Genomic DNA, 6,087 nt, shown 5'->3' on the forward strand with positions numbered 1-6,087 from the left:
AAATGTCTTGTATTGTTTTAATTATTTATATGCCAGTTTATTTTTTTTTAGTTGAGCCCCCTGGATTATAAAGGCTATCGACGCCCCTGTTCGTACATATTTAAAATAATTTCATTTTTCGATAAAAATTAACTTTTCTATGTTTTAGCTTTCCTGAATTTAATGGGTAACATTGAGAAATCGAAAAGCAAGGAAAGGGAATGTTTCTTATATAGGTCTCAAATTTATTTGTTCATAATATTTCTAGTTGCTAGTTAAAAATGGAGATAAATTCTTAAATATTTATTCAATAAACATTCCCTTGCAAATTTTTGAGAATATTTCCCCATGCGATTTAAAAAATCAACTCAACAGTAAAAGCATTATCTTCCTAGCAGTGCCCCCTACACTTTCTGAGCGAATGAAGCAGAATACCCCACTGAAAAGTATCTCCCCCCCCCCCCCTCGAAAAAATGATAAATATTTTATGACACCCATAAATTTCAAAAATAATTTTGATTGCATCAATTTTTAATATATAATATAAACTAATAGAAAGCCCGTCAAAAATGACGGAGAATGAGATTTTTATTCATTTTTTTTACGATAGATGTCATGCCAAGTCCAAGCTCACAATATTAGGAAGCATATAATTATAATAAAGTTTATCAAGCCCAGCTCAACCCTTAATAATTTGTAAAAGATATTCCCATGTCAGGTGCAAGCTAATATTAATTTTGAGGTTCCAAGCCCAGTCGTATCCAATATAATTTTGAAAATTTTTTCCCACCTCGGAGATAGTTAAATTTTTAATTGATTTATCATCACATGAAGGGGAAATATCTGATTTACCAATTTTTAAGATGTAAAAAAAACATGTGAATTCCGTATTAAGGGAAACTAGGAAGCCCTGGGCAAACCACTTATTAGAGAATCATGACATATAAAATAAAATAACCGACTTAGTAATATGATCAATTAAAATTATATATAAAAAATAAATTGTTGTTTATTATATAGGGTTATTGTAGCTTTTCGGATAAATTTAATGTATGTCTTGCATTTCCCAAATTATTTGTCTATAATTTTATGTTAAGTAAAAAAAAAAGGTATCTACTTAAATTACAAAAATGCCATTAAACACTAATGAAACTTATATGCAAATTATATGAAAATTATATATATATATTTTTTAAGAAAATATTTTTTATTGAAATATAAATTTAGGCTAATTTTTTAAAAAAATAATGAGGAATAATTATTATGTTGTGTATTTGAAAAAATTAAAAGAAAATCCTTGTTAACATTTTTATTTTTGATGGAAAAAGCGACAAAATAAATCTGGAAGGTCGTCTGGAGAGGAAATAATTAATGTACAATTTCATATCATTTAGGGTTGTAGATGAAAGTAATGACGGATTACCAAAGCAGTGTACAAATCTTGATAAAGATGAGGCATATGCCTATGCCTTGGGATACTGGTAAAAGAAGAACACAAAATGATATTTCTGTCAATGTCATCATTGGTAGCCCCCTCTAAAATAGAATCATGAACGACAATGTTAACTCAACCATAAAAAGGTAGTAAGAATTGTTATAAAGGCCATGACAGAACTACTGCTTATTTTTCCATTAATAAAGTTGATGAAAATTGCCGTACTGCACATTCAAGTTTGAACATTCTCTAAATAATCATGAAAGTTTCTCAGAGAATCGGATAAAGTAATATTTTTAATAACTCCTAGTGAAGTGAATGATAGTACGGAATTGAATGCTTATATTTGTTAAAAATAGGGAGAGGTGGCATAGGGATTTTGGTAGTGGTGATATTTGGAGGCAACTGGGTGAAAATAAATCTACCAGTAACTCTAGAACGGGCAAGGCGTTTGTTTATTCGTCATTATTTACTTTGCTTATCTTTAATAGATTCATCATGTTTTGTAGCAATGTGAGGGATTAAGGTAGATGGCTAACGATATGGCGCGAGGTTCGAGTCAGTAAAAATATATTTTATTAACTAACTTCTTTTTCTTTTCTTAAGGTATATATACATTTTCTAAAATATAAATTAGAATATAAAACGAAATACAAAAAAGTAAAATAATATTAAAAAAATAAGGTTACGCTGTTTATAAAATAAAATTAGATTATAACAAAAAATAAAATTTATATTGTAATAAATAATAAAATTAGAATAATGCAACATTCTCCTTCTTCTGATAATTTCATAGAGAGTTTGTTGTCCAAGTGGTTTATCGTTTTGGTAATCAAGTTGTATCACAAATCATCATAACGTTGGCTTGTCCCAATCGTTGGTTTGATTAATTTGATTTTTCACGTTGGTTTAAATCGCAATTTTTAAAAATCGTCATAATCATCAGTAAGTCGCGAATAATAAGAATTACTAGTTCATCAAAATATAAAAATAAGTGAAGAATGATAAATCAATAAGATTGTTATATTTTTAGCGTTTTAATTTTTCGCGTTTTAATAAATTTTATTTTTTTCGCGTTTTAGCGTTTAATTAATTTTTGCGTTTTAGTATTTAATTTATTTTTGTTTATTTTCAATCTCCGAGGTTAAAATATGCAAATAAAATATTATTCACATTTCCCTCTCTTTAAATAAAAAATTTAAATTTAACACCCTAATTTTAATTCAAAAAAAATTCTTCATAAAATAGTTTAGAAAATGATCTCATCACCACATAATTTAAATATATTTTCTAAAATGAATCTTAAGTTTTTACATAACTTTTTGTCTTCAAAGCTTTTAATTTCAAAAACTTTTTATCATATTAAGTATTACTTATAAGGGTTATTTGAATCAATCATGTGATTTAAAAATTACATTTTAACATATTTAAAATTAAGTTTTATCTTCTTGTTTTTTAATGGTTTATTTTTAATTATATTTAAGAATTCATCTTTAGGTTTTGTTAATTAACAACAATTCGTCATCATTCAAGAAATCAAAAAATATCAATATTTCACTAAGAATTTAAGTAAATAATTTTTTAAAGGCTTTTTGTGTGTTCAAATATATCCATTATGATTTTACATTTTAGTGATTTTAAAAATTTATAACATGCCTTTATCCTGGCATAAAATTTTAATTTTTAATAACTTTTCTTCTTACGTGGATTAGAATAATAAGTAATCATCATTGGTCTCGCATTATTCTAATTTTATTATTTATTACAATATAAATTTTATTTTGTTTAATTTTATTTTATAAACGGCGTAACCTTACTTTTTTAATATTATTTTACTTTTTTGTATTTCGTTTTATATTCTAATTTATATTTTATAAAAATGTAAATATATACCTTAAGAAAAGAAAAAGAAATTAGTTAATAAAATATATTTTTACTGACTCGAACCTCGCGCAATATCGTCACCATTCTAATTCCTTTCAGTTGGGTTAGCCTAGACAAATAAATAAATCAGGCAAAAATATAAATAAACATTATTATTGAAGTAAAACGAACATTAAAATTTGTAAACCAGTAGATGGGTCAATAATAGATGCATATATCTAGTAGTTGGAGGGATATCATCAAAAAAAATTGAGGGGGGGGGCCTATCGAGCCTATTATGATATTCTAAAGGTTTATTTTTATCAATATTTGAACAATTATAAAAAGGAAATAAGATGGGGATAGTTTTCTAAAGTAAAAAAAAATAATTCTCAAGTTAATTTTATAAGGTAGGAATAAAATAAAATACCATTCGGAGAGATCAATTGGCAAGCTTAAAAAAAATAGGAACCTTGTGAATAAGTATTGAATAATTTAAATAATATATAAATACCGTAATATGTATTTTTTTTTGTAATAAATATAAAATCATAAAAATAGAAAACCCCGTTTAGTATTTTTTATTGAAAGAATAAAAAGGAGAATTGTTAAAAAAGGTAGGAACCTTAAGAATAAATATATAATTTTAATTGAATAAAAATAAATATTGTAATATATAATGTATTTAGAATAGATATAAAATCATATATAAAAATAATAATAATAAAAATAATGTACTATGTATATTTTCAGCAGGAATAATATAGCAATGGTGGATCCGACAAAATGGTAAGCTTTTAAAAAAGTAGGATCTTTAAAAATTGTTATATTAATTTAGTTAAATTTTAAAAATGTACTTTGTATAATTTTCAGTTAGACAAAATATTCATCAGAGATAAAAGCGCTTTATGTGCGGCCCGACAAAATGAATAGCCTTAAAAATACGAAAAAATTTCCAAGCATCTAAGATTTTAATAATTTAAAAAGATTTTCTCAAGCCCATTTCAGTCCCTAATAATTATGCAAGCCAATATTAATTTTGAGAAATATTTTTTAAGCCGAGTCTAAAGCATAATAATTTTGAAATCAAGCCCAGAGATATTAAATTTATAATTAATGAAGGGGAAATCTCTGATTTATTAATTAGTCTACGGGTAAAAATATTTCTTTATAAAAATATTAACATAAGTAAGACTAACATTTAACATTAAAAAATCCCAATATAGGTTCAAGACTACAATATTTGTAAAAAATTTCCAAGCATCTTAATAATTTAAAAAGATTTTCTCAAGCACATTTCAATCCCTAATAATTTTTGAAAACCAAGGCAATATTAATTTTGAGAAATATTTTTTAAGCCCAGTCCAACCCATAATAATTTTGAAAAAATTTTCCCAAGCCTAGAGATATTAAATTTATAATTAATGAATGAGAAATCTCTAATTTACCAATTAATCTATATGTTAACTCAGTTAAATTGAATTTCTATATAAAATATTAATAATTTGTAATATTTATTAAATAATGTATTACTTTGACAATAGGTTTTAATATGGCCTCCTACAGTTGCATTAATTTTGAATAAAATTTCCCAAGCCTAGAGATATTAAATTTATAATTAATGAATGAGAAATCTCTGATTTACCAATTAATCTATGAATTAACTCCTAGTGATATATGCAAAAAAAAACATGTGAATTGGTAATAAGGGAAACTGAGAAAGCCTGGACAAAGCACTTATTAGAGAATCATGACAAAATAAGGTCTGCCCTAATATTATAAAAAGAAATAAAAAATATTACCTCGTATTATTGGAGATAACTCCAAAAATGTTTTTTTTACATCTTAAACTAATTGGTAAATCAGATATTTCCCCTTCAGGTGAAGATAAATCAATTAAAAATTTAACTATCTCCGAGGTGGGAAAAAATTTTCAAAATTATATTGGATACGACTGGGCTTGGAATCTCAAAAATAATATTAGCTTGCACCGGACATGCGAATCTGCAAAGTTAGGCCCGGCCGGCCTGACTTGGGCCTAATATTTTTAAAAAAATTTAGGGCCGGGTCGGGTCGGACCTTGGAAACTTTATTAAATATATCTAAATTTATCAATTTTATAATGAATTTTTTATGTAAAATTAAAATTTTTGATTTAATTTATTGAAACTAAACGCAATATAACATTTGTCTTTTATTTTAAGTAATTATAAAAATTAATTTCTATATTTAAATAAATTCGGGCCCGGCCGGGCCGGCAAAATTTTTTAAAAAAATTTCGGGTTCGGTCCGGGCCGGCAAAACTTTTTTAAAAAAATTTCGAGCCGGGCCGGGCTAGAAAAATTAGGCCCGATGCAGATCACTAATGGGAATATCTTTTACAAATTATTAAGGGTTGAGCTGGGCTTGATAAACTTATTTATAATTATATGCTTCCTAATAATGTGAGCTTGGACTTGGCATGACATCTTTCGTAAAAAAATGAATAAAAATCTCATTCCCTGTCATTTTTGATGAGCTTTCTTAATAATTTATAATATTTAGTAAATAATGTATTACTTTGATAATTGGTTTTAATATGGGCTCCTACAGTTGCATTAATTTTGAAAAAAATTTCCCAAGCCTAAAGATATTAAATTTATAATTAATGAATGATAAATCTCTGATTTACCAATTAATCTATGAGTTAACTCCTAGAATAATTCGTAATATATATTACTTTGACAATTGGTTTTAATATGGCCTCCTACAGTTGCATAGAAAACTTAAGTTATAGAATCATCTGTTTGTATAAAATAAATAAATAAAAT

This window comes from Gordionus sp. m RMFG-2023, chromosome 1 (assembly GCF_954871325.1).
Source record: "Gordionus sp. m RMFG-2023 chromosome 1, tfGorSpeb1-WG-v2, whole genome shotgun sequence".
Classification (NCBI taxonomy): domain Eukaryota; kingdom Metazoa; phylum Nematomorpha; class Gordioida; order Chordodea; family Parachordodidae; genus Gordionus; species Gordionus sp. m RMFG-2023.